This window comes from Vulpes lagopus, chromosome 1, assembly GCF_018345385.1.
Source record: "Vulpes lagopus strain Blue_001 chromosome 1, ASM1834538v1, whole genome shotgun sequence".
In the NCBI taxonomy this organism is placed as follows: domain Eukaryota; kingdom Metazoa; phylum Chordata; class Mammalia; order Carnivora; family Canidae; genus Vulpes; species Vulpes lagopus.
This window is the reverse complement of record NC_054824.1, coordinates 95,694,647-95,709,437: the sequence shown is the minus strand read 5'-3', so window position 1 is coordinate 95,709,437 and position 14,791 is coordinate 95,694,647.

Sequence of the window (14,791 nt, the reverse complement as noted above, 5' to 3'; positions counted from 1 at the left end):
ATGTACTCATTTGCTTCTATTGAGCCTCTCTCTTTCTTTTTATCTACAAATTCTGGAAGTGGATCACTAAGCATATTCAAAAAACTTTCTCCTGGTATCTGAAACAGCAAAGCATCATATACTGTACATTGCTTAGCTACGACTGGTGGAGAAAAGTTCTCACAAGGATGTGGGCATAAGCCTTCCTTTCAAATTGATGGACAATTTTCTGTAGGCAAAGCGTGATAGGACTGCAGGATAGTCTAGGATTCTGTGGACTTCAGAAAACTTTGCCCCTGTTTCATCCAAAACTTGGGCCTGCAAACTCAACACAGCTAAATATAAATGTAAATGTAGATGGAACTTTTTTACCCCCTTTAACATAAAATGCTTTTCATTTGATTTCTCTTCATTGCTGCCAAGATGAGTAGATAGATACATTGCAGCTTGTGGTTTCTGGATTTTGTTGCAAATGTTGGAGCAAGAGGTTGATTGATTGGTATAAACATGTAGCAATGGCAACAGCTGCTTAAAAAAAAAAACATAAAAGGGAATGAAATGATTTAAAATAAACAGTAGTTACATTTATGACATACATACTGCCTAGATATTTTTAATTTTCATTGCCTTGGCTAAAAATGAAACTTTCATGCAGATAGCAGTAAAATAACTGCATTCCAAATTCAAGCGTTCATGCCTTAGAAGTATGAGCCTTCTTTAGACCTTTTTAAAAATTTTATTTCAACATGTCTTTTTATTGCATTAGGCTTAATTTCCCTGTAAATGTTATCATATTTATGTAAATTTTGAAAATGCAGCAATTTTACAGAAAATTGTAAGCTTTTCCTTCATCTTGACTCTTATATAGTAGACAATATCAACAAAAAAATTGCTAAGTATTTATTTTATTATAATTACCTACTTATTTTCAACAGTCAGTGATGTCATAAGTCATATGTAATAGGTGACATCTGAAGTGGCACTTTGTGTTTTTTTAATTCTAGAACTTTTAAAAATGAATCTTTCATTGATCTCCCTATAAATACAAATACCTTCTCCCAAAGGACGGTTGGGTTTAAACCGTCTGCTGTATCACAGGAATTTACTTTCTCTAAGTTTAAGATTGGTAAACATAAGATTTTTCTTTAACATCTTTTTAAAATGAATGTTTTCTGGTCACATTGTTCACAAAATAAGAGACTATGAAAACCAGAATAGATGGTTAAAGACCACGTGGTCCAAGCCTCCATTATTCTGATGCTAGTTAGTCTAATAGACTGGGGACATTAAAGGACTTTTCCAATCTCTTTGAAGCCAAAGAAAGTGAGAGAGCCAGAACTAGAAGCCAAATCCCCAGTTTCAGTGACCAATGAGCTTTTTTACATTAAACAAACAAAAAGCAAAATGAAAAACCCCTGTCTTCTCAGGGTATGATTTTAAACAAAAGATATTTATTTTTCCGAAGATTTTACTCACACATACACACATTTGTGGCCTTGAGCGCTCAGAAAAAAAATTGCACCAGGTCTTAGATTTTAGGTCTTAATTATCCCACTCATTTTTCACCTTCTCCCTGGGAGACAAGTTAGATTACTGCTTCTGTATTACTGACAAGGAAATTGAGGTACAAAGGGAGGAGGTAGGAAGCACAATAAGACACTTCTACTCCTGATTGAGGAAAAGGTTTTTTGTTTCAAAAGGTCTTTTGTAAATCTATTGTTTGCTACTCAGAATTCATTTTCCCATACAAATTCAGGTTATGCATAATGGTTGAATGCCTATAAAAAAACTTCTAGAATATCTATTTAACACACCTTCTATCCAGAATGTTGCTCTGAATGAAGATCCATGTATAGTGTTTGCATGTCGTTCTTAATGACATAATGGGAAGCATCATGGGAAATGACATCATGGGAAATTGGGATGCACAGGATATTATTTGCAGGGCTAAACTGAGATACAACATAGTCATTAATGTAACACTTGGTACATATTAGAGTGTATTTGTTCTTTACTCCCCTCTCATTCTTTCTTCTACCTTTTCCCTAAACTTTTGTCAGTGGAAAAAAAAGAAAAAGACCTCGGTCAGTTGTCTTGCTTAGGTTTTGCCTCCAACACATTCAGACCCAAAGAAACCAGGGGAATGGGAAGGAATGGTTGGGTGCTTCAGGTTGGGATAAGTAGAGAGATTATGTCACTTGTGTTTCAAAGGCTCGGGCAGGGCCTTAACCAGATTTTAAACGTACTGAAGCTTATACATTGTGATGAGTTCTCTTTTTAAAAACAATTGAATTTGTTGAAAAAAAAACTAGGTTAAAAAGTAGATATTTATTTAAGATGAGAACAGAAATAGACTAATTTAAAGATTTTCAAAAGCTGAGACTTACTACAAACATCACAAAATCCAAAACAACGTAACGTTTTTCTTAACTCTCTGGCACAACTTTATAATACATTTTTTTTTTCATATTTTGGCTGCTTTCTCTTTGGCTCTTTATATGTCAATGATTTTATAATATCACTTCTCTATCAAGAACAAAAGGATAATTTAACCTTCTGTCATTAATTTTTATTGCTGTTGGGAGTACATAGATATGTAATTTCATATGGAGATCTGTGTATAGTTTATAACGTTATTACAGGTTTGTGACCTCAAACAAAGGATTCCATAACATTCTATTTCATGTGATTCCCATAAAAAAGTGTTGGATATTTATGCTTGTATATGATGCATTATTAAATGTATTCCTGACAGGATGGAACTTCCATTTGACTAGATATTAATAAGAACTGAATCCTCTGCTTATAATTTTACATCTCTGATGACTAGATGAATTTCCCATAGTTTGGCTTCTGACACATTGCCTTTCAAATCTTCTTTCTTCCCTATGTACCATTTATTTCTGGTACAGGGCACTGGGGCAAACATTCATAGAGCACTATGTCAAGGTGCAAGGCCATCAGTATAAGAGGTAACAGGAATATTCCTAGAAACCACTCCTAAACTGGGATAGGTAGCAATGACTTACTAAGATTGGAAATGACTCTGAAATCACAAAAATATATTATACTAAATATACTAAATATGCACCCAAAATTCCTTTCACTGGATTTTGAAAATGGTGTGGCTACTACTGCAAACTATCCCAAGAAAAGGATAATTCAGAGTGGAAAGAAATAGCTGTGTTAACGGACTCTGGTTGAAATACCCTGGTTTTGGGGCACCTGAGTGGCTCAGTGGTTGAGTGTCTGACTTTGGCTCAGGTCATGATCCTGGGGTTCTGGGATGGAGTCTTGCATCGGACTCCCCCAGGGAGCCTGCTTCTTCCTCTGTGTGTGTCTCTGCCCCTCTCTCTCTCTCTGTGTCTCTCATGAATAAATAAATAAAATCTTAAAAAAAAAACACGCTGGTTTTATAAGGTTCATGATGGACATCTGACCACATTGTTAATGACCTGTTCACGTGGGGGGTCTTGAAGCTGAAGCATTGGTAGCTTTGTGGTAAATCTGCATATTTTCTGTTTTTTTTTTTTTATTTTTTTTTTTTTGGTCACTGTTCTCCAGACCCCAACTCATGGTCTCTAGAAGGTGATCTGTTTGTGGTTTAGAAGTAGAGGATTCATTTTTCATCAATACCTAGTCAATATAGAAGTTCAATCTAATCAGGAATATATTTAATTAATAATGCTTTTATCCATACTACAAATGAGAGCGATAAACAGTTTATTGTACTCTTAACACAGACTAGATTTAACATGGACTGGTAAAAAATGTTCAGTGGAGATTTTTGTTGCTTTTTCACTTTTATTTGTCATTTGAAGTTCACAATGAATTTGAGAGGAAAGTACAAAGCTTTTTCATGTACCCCCTGCTCCCACATATGTTCATCTTCCAACTCCTCTCAAGGAATTAGAAACTCCTAGCTCTAGGTGCTTAAAAAATTTCAGAATAAACTACTTTCTTATCTCTTCCCTCCCTACTTACTTCCCCTTCCTTTCTTCCTTCCTTCCTTCCTTCCTTCCTTCCTTCCTTCCTTCTTTCCTTCCTTCCACTTTTTTCCTTTTCTCTTTCTTCTTTCTCATTTATTATTTTAAGGACCTCAGAAATATAGACTACATTTAATCATAATCTTTAGTTCGTTATACATCATCTTTCTTGCATGCATTGTCTTTTTATATTAAGTAATTTTTTCATTTTTAAATAATATAATGAATATTCAGCTGAGTATCTTAAAAGAATAATTCACAAACACCTTCTGTTCCTCCACTATCCCTCAGCTTCCTCATAGAGATGACCATTATCCTAAATTTTGTGTTCATCATTCTCTTGAACATCTTTAGATGACTAAAGAATATATTGTTAGTTTTACTTGTTTTTGAATATCATAAAAAGGGTCTCATACTGTTGTAGTCTCTTGGGAGTTTCTAAAATTCTATTTTATATTACTAAAATTGCTCCATGTTATTCCATGCTACAACATTCAGTTGTTTCAAATTGATGTAATATAATCATTAATCTTCCTTTTGATGAGAATTCATATGGTTTCTAGTTTTAGTGATTAATTACAATTAGTGCTGCAGTGAATATTCTTACCATTGTCCCCTGATGCTCATATGTAAGATACTCTCGAGCATTTTTCCAGTAGTGAAAATTTGAAGTCATAGTTTGCTGCCATTTAGCTGGTAAAGATAATCTCACCTTGTTTTCAAGACAACTTCTAACCACATTCGTGTCTGCAATATGTAAAGAGATCCTTTTAATCTATTTCTTCCTCAACACATAATATTGTTAAGCTTCTTAATTTTAGCAAATGGATAGGGGGAATGGTATCTTATTGTAGTCTTCACTTCCCTAATTACAAAAGTGTAATTATTTCTTCAGGTATTTTTTGGCCAAATGAACTTCATTTTTTGTCCATGTTTTTATTGTCTTTTTTTTTTTCTTTAAAGAGATTTGTAGGAGTTCTTTTTATGTTCTTAATACTAATCCTTTCTCAGTTAAATGTATTATAAATATCTTCTTTGTGGCTTGTTTTGTTTTTTTACTTTTGAAATCTATCTTTTAATTAATGGAATTTATTAATATACATATAACTTCCAAATTTTCTGGTCAGTAACTTTTGTGCATTATCAGTAAATTTTTCTTACCTCAAGATCATTCTTTCTGCTCTGTGTGTATCCATGTGTTTTTTACCCACAATTGCACTAATATGGGCACTTTCTTATATCAAAGCAATAATGCATTTGTAGTTCCACTAAGTTCTGATATTAATGGAATCCTTATGAATTATATGGGTAAGTCACTTGATGTTGCCTTTATAGTTTTGAGAAAATGCCTGGTTTTAGTTACTTATCACCTTAGGTGATAGGCTGTTAAGCTTTAGCATGCATTTAAACCACCCTGGTGGCTTGTTCAACTAAAAGTTGATGGGCCCCACCCACAGGCTTTCTGATTCAGTAAATTTGGAAGGAGACCCAGGGATTTGCATTTTCATCAAGTTCTCTGTTGAGATTAATGCTGCTGGTCTGGGAACCTCATACTGAGAACAATTACCTTAGACTAACTTTGCTTGTATAGTACTTATGAATTTCTGTTTTTATTCTTGTCCTTTCTGACCATTGCTTCGGTGTCTTTGTTTTCTCACCGTCCAGAGGAAGTGAGGTGTGTTAAATTCTGCTTCTTTCAGAAGATGGAAAGTCAGCTGAAAATTATCTCCTTAGGAAGATAATTTAAATAACATTTAAAATAATAGGCAATCTATTGACCTTGCAGTGTAATCGTATGTAACAGTCCTTGCTGGCTGCAACAGACGGGTTTATACTCCTTAACTATTTCACAGCCTTGTTGTGTAAGCTATAAAGGGGACTTGTGTTCTATAGGGGAGAGTATGAAAAGGCCGGAAAGAATTCATAGCTTGTGTTCCCAGAGGGAAAAGACAAACATCTATTCTGGAAAACTATTTATAGGTGACTATCCATTTACAAAGCAGTTACTTAAGCTGGTTAAAAGTAATTTGAAGATTTAGAGTATATTCCCAGGATTTTGGTTCTAGAAGCTTCCTGACGTTATTAGTTATGCCTATAATTTATTTGCTTTGGTTTCCAAAGAGGCTTGCTCTAACAGAAAGTCATGATTAATAAAATCTTCAAATTCTCTTAGCTTTGCAATTGTATTTGCCAATGAATGAAGGATATAGAATTTTAACCCCACAAGTGATATTTCAGATTCATGAACTGAGAGTTCCATCTACTTTTTGAACCGTTTGGTGGTTCATTGTGGACTACTTCTTTTTCTTGTTGCTGTATTACAACGGTACATCACAAAGGCAACCATGTTAACAAAGACAAATCTATTATTCATTTGTACAGTAAAAATTAATTGAATGCCACCCTGTGCTAAGTCTTCTGTTTGGCAATGGCAATAAAATAATGAGCAAGACTGATATATTTCCTACTGCCCTGGTCTCATATCTCAGGGAAGACAGATAACTAAATAAACACTACCAATAAGACACTGTATGGTAGGTAAAGTGATACACATGTTCCGAGGAGGGCTGATGGATCAGGTGGGATCTGGCAGTGAAGAGATTCTGGAGTGCTTCGGGCATAATGAGGAATATGGCACCACACACATGTAAAGGAAATGATAGCCATCTCTATTCACCTCAGGTTAAAAAGTTGGTACTCCTGGGAGCCTGGGTGGCTCAGTCAGTTAAGTGACCTTATCTTAATTTTGGCTGAGGTCATGATCTCAGATCAAGCCCTGTGTGGGGCTCATGCTGGGCGTCTGCTTCAGATCACTGTGCCCCTCCCCTCTGACCACCAACCCAAAGGAAAAAAAAAAAAAAAAAAGCTTTTACTTCTTATACAACTCTTCCTTTGCTCTAACCTCCTAACTCTTCCAATCAATAAACATTCTTGAGTAAGAGTTTTGTTTGGAATTCAGTCTCAAAGGGCAGGGAACAGAGAGACCTGTAGCCCTCAGGAATAATTCACATTCACATATAAAAGAGTGGGAAACAGACTCTCAACTTAGACACCAGGAACTAGGCAATCACCAAACAGCTATAATAGAACTGGAAATTCAGAAAGGCTTAATGGCCTTCTAAAGTGGAACATTTGGCAAAACCTGTCCAAGAGCTTTAGGAGGGCTGTTGGGGCCCTTACCATTTTTTTCCCCCAAAGAATCCATTTTGTCTATAGCCTGAATTTCACAGCAGTGATCAACTATTGTAAACCTGAGTAATAGCATCCTTGTCAGTATTGCTTGTAAAAATAACTGGGGAATAGCAGTAGGCCTGCTGAGAGCACCCTAGGGGGCTGCAATGCAAAGCTTCCTGCACTTGTAAGATAATAGGATGAAATTCCCCTTGGCCACCTGTTGTGCAGTAGAAGGTCCCTTAAGGGATAAAATCCCACAACAACACTCCTTTACCAGCCTTGACTTTCCTTCTCCACACCTTGCCTTTTGGCTTCGCTTACTTTATTTTTTTAGAAATAAAATGCAAATACCTTAAATAGTCTTACAATAATTAATGTGCTTCTATTTTTAAATGAACATCTGCAATTGCAGGAAGTATTTTTTTTTTTTTGGTTCCAGCATCTTCTCCTCTGGTACTTGTCACTTCCCTTCAAGTCTCTTGTCACAGAGGTGCCTGCATGACTGACATGATAAAGGGAAAGAACGTTTTAGAAGGGAAGAAAGAAGAGGAAATGTAAATCTCCTCTAACATCAACACACTTCACCATGCCTGCAGACTTCATAAATCAGGCTTGGTAATGAGGGTTGAAGGCGTATGTGCTTATGTGAGAAGAAAGTGGTGAAGTTCCTGTCTGAGAACAGAAAGGTTCTGATCGTGAACTGAAAACTCCCAAGTTCATCAGAAACTAATTTTAAGTCTGGGTAGAGATGGGGGTGCGAAGATCATCTCTCTCTCTCTCTCTCTCTCTTTCTCTCTCTCTCTCTGTATTTGGTGTGTTTTCAGTGCTCTAAAGTGTTTAATGTTACTATTTATAAAATTATTCTGAAAGTAATCAAGTTCAGAGATAAATACAAACTATTGTATGGCCCTTGGGGTGTCATTCTTAACAAATCACTAGCAAGTAATAAAAATACCCTGTACTGATACACACATCTTTAGATATTAAAGTTGAATATGCCTTCGCATTTGTTCCTAGTTAGAAACATGATCCTCTAGGAATATCTGGGAAAATTATGAACATTGGTTTCCTAAAGGTTATTTCATTTTACATTACATAATTGCCTCACTTGTCTGTCTTTCCACCATCTGAAAACCAAATGTCTAATATTTTTCTACAAGTGTTCTGGGCTAGGTTTAGTTGCAAATGCATTTCATAATCTTGCACTGGAGGAGTTTCTTTGTACTTGAAGCTAAAGAAATTGAACCAGGGAGTTGTTAAGAACTTTCTAAAGTATAGTAAATTAATGCTTTGCTCTCTGCTCCTGGGGAGTTACATTTAGATCTTGATTGGCTAGTGGTCAGGAGTGCAGAACATTTTTTCCAGGCTTAGTTTAATATATACTGGTTGGTTTAGTCCTAGGCAATTAGTTTGTAAGGGCAAACTTTTTTTTTTTGACTGACTGCAAATATAGCAATAGAAAAGCAAAGGTGTTACAGGTCCTAATGAATGGGCTCTCCCAGTAAAGATAGAAGAACACATAGGGTGGATTTTTACACTGTGCTTGTACTTTGTATTTATAGCACATTTTTCATTCCAACATCTCAAAACAATTTTAAACATACTTATTATTAGTTGAAGGAAGAGGTTATTCCCCTGCCAAAGACATTAGGATGCTGACTCACTAGATTTCTAACTAACCCAAGGTCACTTACTACATTGGTGTAAAGGTCAGGGACATGGAATTATAATCTCTGCACATCCTGACCCTAGTACTTTGTCAATGAGAACTAGGAAGAGACTGAAGTGGAAATCAGATCTGGAATCTCTCCTGGATGGGCATAGAGACTTTGAGTGAGCAAGGGGTGAAAGGGAGTATCTGGGGTCATTTCTTTTTCTTTTTAAACCATATAATCTAATGATATATCTACTAGAATCAAAATATTTGCTATGTAAAAAACATGCTTCCATAAACTCTAAATTTAATTGTATCATCAAATGTCTTTGAGCTGGAGTGCTCTTTCTGGCTATTAGCCCTACTAGAGAGTTTCGATTTGAGATTGAAGTGTTATGCCTATGCACAACACCAAGTGCATAATAGGGATGCAATGCAAATTTTTTTGAGAAAATGACATAGGAAATTGAATAAATTAATAGTGTAGACTTCTCCATAACATCTCATTTATATCAGCTTCTACTATGTAACAATATTTCAGAATACATAAATACAAAAAAACCCCCAAAATATCAAATATCTTTGACCTGGTATTATATTACTTCTTTTTCTAACATGTGAAATAATTCTGAGTTACATCAGTCTAAGTGTTTCTCTTCTGATGAATGTATGTTGTTGAAGGTGTGTTGAACTTCTAATAAGGCTGGAAGCAGTATGTCTTGTTTTCATGATGTCTAGAATAACTTGCAAATCATAATGACACAGACTGTCGTCTTATTTTTTTAGTTCTGAAACTTGCAAAGGTGCCTAGAGGCTAATAAATGATGGGTGAATCTCATAAATGTAATAAATACATAATAACTAACTAAATAATAAATATATAGCTTTGCTATTGACTTTCATGAGAGATACATGTGTATAGGAAGGAGAGATACAGGTTGACAGTTTTTTAAAGTGCTTTACAAAAGGATCCATTTAAATATAATATATTGCTATTATTCTAGAGGCAAATACTTCCCTATAAGTAAAGGGCTTGTCAGCATCTCTATTGGAAGCTTTCATTTTAAGGGTGTGTAACTCAACCCTAAATTGTGCTGTCAGCTGAAATGTGGTATATAAAGTTTCACTGTCATTGCCATTTTTTTTCAACATTTGGAATCACAAAACTTCAAATATTTTTTTTGCACATGTGGACATTAATCTAAAGCAGAAGTCAGTAATTGCCAATGCTATCAAATTTTATTCCATCTGAATAAGATGGTATTTCCTAAGAAATCAAGGCTGCCAACACTAAGGAGCATATGTAAATATATTTTTGTGATTCTACTTTATGTCAGTGTTTTGGTCAAATATAATATGTAGGTGGATGCTGTAATACTGGCTTCCAAGTCATTTGGAGGAAAATAATTATGCCTAGGGCACTGGAAAAAATTTCAATTTTGAACTCGAGATGTGAAAGTATTAACAATCACGCCTACTGAGATGAACTATCTACCGGTGACATTTAAAACTAGCCTATTCATTTCTATTCTTTATGAGCTAGATGTCTATTTCAGGAATTTATGGCAAACATCTGATCCAAAAGTAGTTATGTTCTTGACAACAATAAATTGATAAAGAAGCTGTAGAGAGCAATGAAAATTGATGGGGATAGAGAGTGATAAACAGCAAAAGAGACCCATTAAGGGCCAAATGATTGGTAGAGCCTGAGGAGAAGGGAATGCGAGTAAATTGGAGTTCGGGTTGAACATTTCACAGGTGTATTCGGCCAGCTCCAACCCACCACTATCTCTGCTTTGTTCTGGATAGAAATCTGAAGGTAACTTATTAAAGCGTGAGCCTGACGTCACTGTGAAGTTATTATAAGAGGGAAAGCACTTGACTTATGCTGTAGGGAACTTAGCATGATAAAGTCCTCAAGTTTCAAGTTAAGTTCACAGATAATTTTTTTTTTTTTTATTCAGGATTGAGCAAGATAAAGATGAATAAAAGTGTGAAGTGTGAGTTTCCTGGGGTGTGTGGCTTCTAATGAGTTCTGACTTTTAAAAGCACACTGTAATCTTCTCTTCAGATACTGGGGACTCATCTTTGGTCAGTTTTTGTTTTCAGCAAAAGACTCAAACACAATACTTTAGTGTCTTAGAAATTACATTTAAGATCGTGCTCTCCCTTCCTCTCGGCAAACAAAAACAAAGACAATACTATTTGCTTGGCTTATTCTTATCACCACGATGTAGGTATAAGTTGAGTGGAGAGACTTCAGAAGCCAGTAGAGGGGGTGGCAACTATCATCCTGGGTGTTCGGGGTATATTAATCCACTTAATTATCTGTATAACATCTATCAGCAGAACAAACCCCTTTCCACCTATGTAGATGAGGAAGCTTAAACTTGAAAAGATCAAAGTTGCCTGCCAGGTTGACATAACTTAGTACATTACTAGAGATAGGTCTTTCTGGCTTCGATGTCCATTTTCTTTCTTTCTTTTTTTTGTTTTTGTTTTTGTTTTTTTGTTTTGTTTTGTTTTGTTTTGTTTTGTTTTACTAGTCTGTATTCTTTAGAGCAGTTTAGGTTCACAGCAAAACATTTTCTTTCTATGAAAGCAAATGATATACCATGTTATATAGAAAGTGTTGACTTGATATATTATTTTGGGGATTATCAATCTTCTGGAAAAACTCAAAGATGTTGATTTTTATTACAGAAGTTCTTTATTAACATCCACTAACAAATCTATAGCATTTAAATGGCTTTAAAACATTTTCTAATTTGTGACATTTTTGTTGGCTTCTACATGGGAATGTTAACTGCTGCAGGGCACAAACCTTATCTTCCACTCCTCAACTCCTGGCACACTGCTGGGCCCGAAATAGGTTCTCAAAGAAGTTTCTGAATAGATTTCTATATCATATGATAGTCTACATGAAGAAATGGATGTTTACGTAGCTTCTTTTTTATCTACAACAAAGTATCAGCTCTCTCCATTTTATTTTACTACAGGATGCTGAAGACGCCTGCAATTTGTGTTGAAACTTGTCTTTGAATCAACTTGCCTGTCACAGCAGAATGCTAATATCGGCTTCTCTAGTGCACTGGCTTCTGGATTTAGCTTGGTTACACATACAAACTCCTTCCCTCAGCCGAAGTGTTAAGAACAAAGAAGGGAGTGTCAAGGGACACAGCAGCCTTTGCCTCAGGATGAAAGTGGCTTTTGGCAGATGCAGAGTTACAAGTGGTTCCTGGACTATGAAGTACCTGCACTAGCCCTCGACAAATCATCTGTTCAGTGGGGAGTCATAGAAATAGGAATGGAGATCAGTGTGGAGCCAGAAAAATATGAATGACAAACATACGATTTAGGTTTAGATCAGGGATTACCAGTTTAGTTTTTCCACCAGGCCCTTGGCTCCCCATTAACCTCTTGTCCGAGCGGGTCTCCCATCGTACCTTCTCTCTCACAGGTGTCTACCAGAGGTGATGCATTTCCTCCTCAGACCCACTCAGAGGAGCCTGAGTTTAATTATCATCAATTGCATTGGTATATTACTAATTTTGAAGACATACTAGGAATCCGAATGTTAACCAGTGGGAAAATTTTCTCAGGTTCAAGGCATGTTAAAAATACTGTTTACCTAAGTGCTATTTATTAAAGGAAGAAAATTGTAATCATAATTGGTAGCTAAATTCTCATTTTACAAGGTTGCTTATACGTCCTTTGTCCTTTTCCTTTTTCCCCAACATCAGATAGCAAAATAATGTAAATATACATCCTGTAAAATGTATACACTTAATCCAAAAATGAGATTGCTTGAATTGGCGTAGTATCTTTTAGCATTCTATGCTCAAGTCATTTTTAGAATGTTTCTAGTGTTTTATATTTTATGTATTTTAATTCATGATTGCTCCTGAGTGTGGGTGAATACAAACCCTCCTCTGTGGTCCCCCAATTAACCATATCCCTGTAGTCCTACAGTCTAGCAGTAGCCAGAATTGGTCTGGTGAAAGGGACCGTCAGGGACATTCTGCTGAGACCTGACACTTTAATGTTAGGCAGAAATGGAAAAGGAAGAAAAGGGGCAGAATGTGAGATGCGTGGTTCTTTGCTTCCCTACTTTATTCTTTCATGTTATTCTACTGGCAGAAGCAACTATAGAAAGTAAAAGCAATGGTATGAAATTTTATTTTATAATATGTTAAAGAAGACAAGTGCCTTCTGGACTCAAAGTGAATGTAATATACACTAAGTTTCAGCTGGGAGCAATTTTTTTCCCCCACGTAGACAGTTATAATAAGTCTGTTCTGGAGGCTTATGGGTTTTATAATGGAAATGCTGAACCAAACTTAACAGAGGCATCATGTGAAAGTGTGGATATAATAACAGCTCAGAAACCTCCAGAACAAGAGGATGATGAGATCCTCAGTGAGTAGGAGGGAAAGACTGAGATGTACACTAAAAAAAAAAAAAAAAAAAAAAAAGCCAAAAAAAGAACAAATATGTGTTTTCAGTATTGCAGGCCAACATTTTGAATTATTTGGGGGAGATGATTTGGGTGACTGTCTTTACAATGGAGTTAAATTGGTTTCTTATTTTAGTCACTGCATTGGTTCAGCTTCACTCTGTTCCATTCTAAAAATGCATCAGCATATCAGTCAGCTGCAGGGCACTTGACTCAGCGTGCGTGCGTGCTTGCTATGAGATTAGGGTAAGTGGATGGAAACTTGAGAGAACAGATTTTGAAAGTTTACTATGATAGGTAGTCTGAAAAGCTAAGCAAGACAAACCAGAGCAAGCTCCAGTGGGGGTAAATCTCTACCACCCTTCACAACATTATCCATAGTTTAAATTAATCCATTTGACCTTGGATCTGTTTGGGTATATTGCACTTTGAATGTTTATCCAGAGCTATCTTAAACACTTAAATTTTATTGTTGGATTTCCTGCTTATTAAACCATCAAATAAAATAATGGTGCCTTAGCTGTGAAGACAATTAAAACCAATATAATGAAGCTGAAAAGTATCAGAATCATCTTCTTTCTTATTAACTTGCACAACTGCACATGTGTGTCAGCAATCACAGATTAAAGAAGCAATTAGTTTGAACAGGGAAAACGTGAAGCTGATACTTAATCTACCAACAGACTGTGAGCTTGAGAGCCTCCGTTTTTGGTACGGTTGCAAACAGAATTGCAAAAATCTGTTCTATCAGAGCCCATCATTCTAATCAAATTGAAAAAGCCAATACTGGTAAATTGCCTCCCTATGTCATAAATCCACATTTTTAGAGATTTATGGACCCTAGAGCTAACTGACATGATGATTTATATCATCCGTGATTAAAAGCTGAATGACTTTATTTGTCTTGATGTTGTTTCCAAGGAATTAGACTCCTAAAACAATAAAATGTCAAGGAGTAGCATTTAGTGCTTCTCTTCATAGATGACTTCTGTAGTGCTTGGGGACATGTTTAGGAGCAAGTGGAACTAAGGTCAAAGGTAAGTGTGGAATGTCAATTGTATTTACTGAAAAAAAAAATTGTGGAATTATCTAATGTACACAAATAGAAGAGAAAGATGAAAGCAATTTTCAGACCAAATCCTACTATCTTTCTTCTGCTTCAATCTCTGGTTTCCCTTCTGATCGACTGACTCCTCATGTCACCTCTCATCTCCTACACACACAGACACACACACACATACACTTAATGAACATCTTGGGACTAGAAGTAAATAATATCAGATTCTTCAGATACTTTCTCAGTCCACGTACTCATTTGCAATTAATGGTTTCAAAACATCTTAAATTTTTGAAGGCGATTCTAGTAGATCAAGTGAACATCAGAATGAGCAGTTACTTGTGCTGATGAAACTAAGGATTTAAGTTTCCCTTCGGTTAAAATGAAGGAATGCCCCAGTATCTCTTAAGTATCCCTTCTACTGACCAGTCATCAGATCCAGGGCAGAAACCATTGGCTTATTTTAGTAAAATACTACTCCTCCA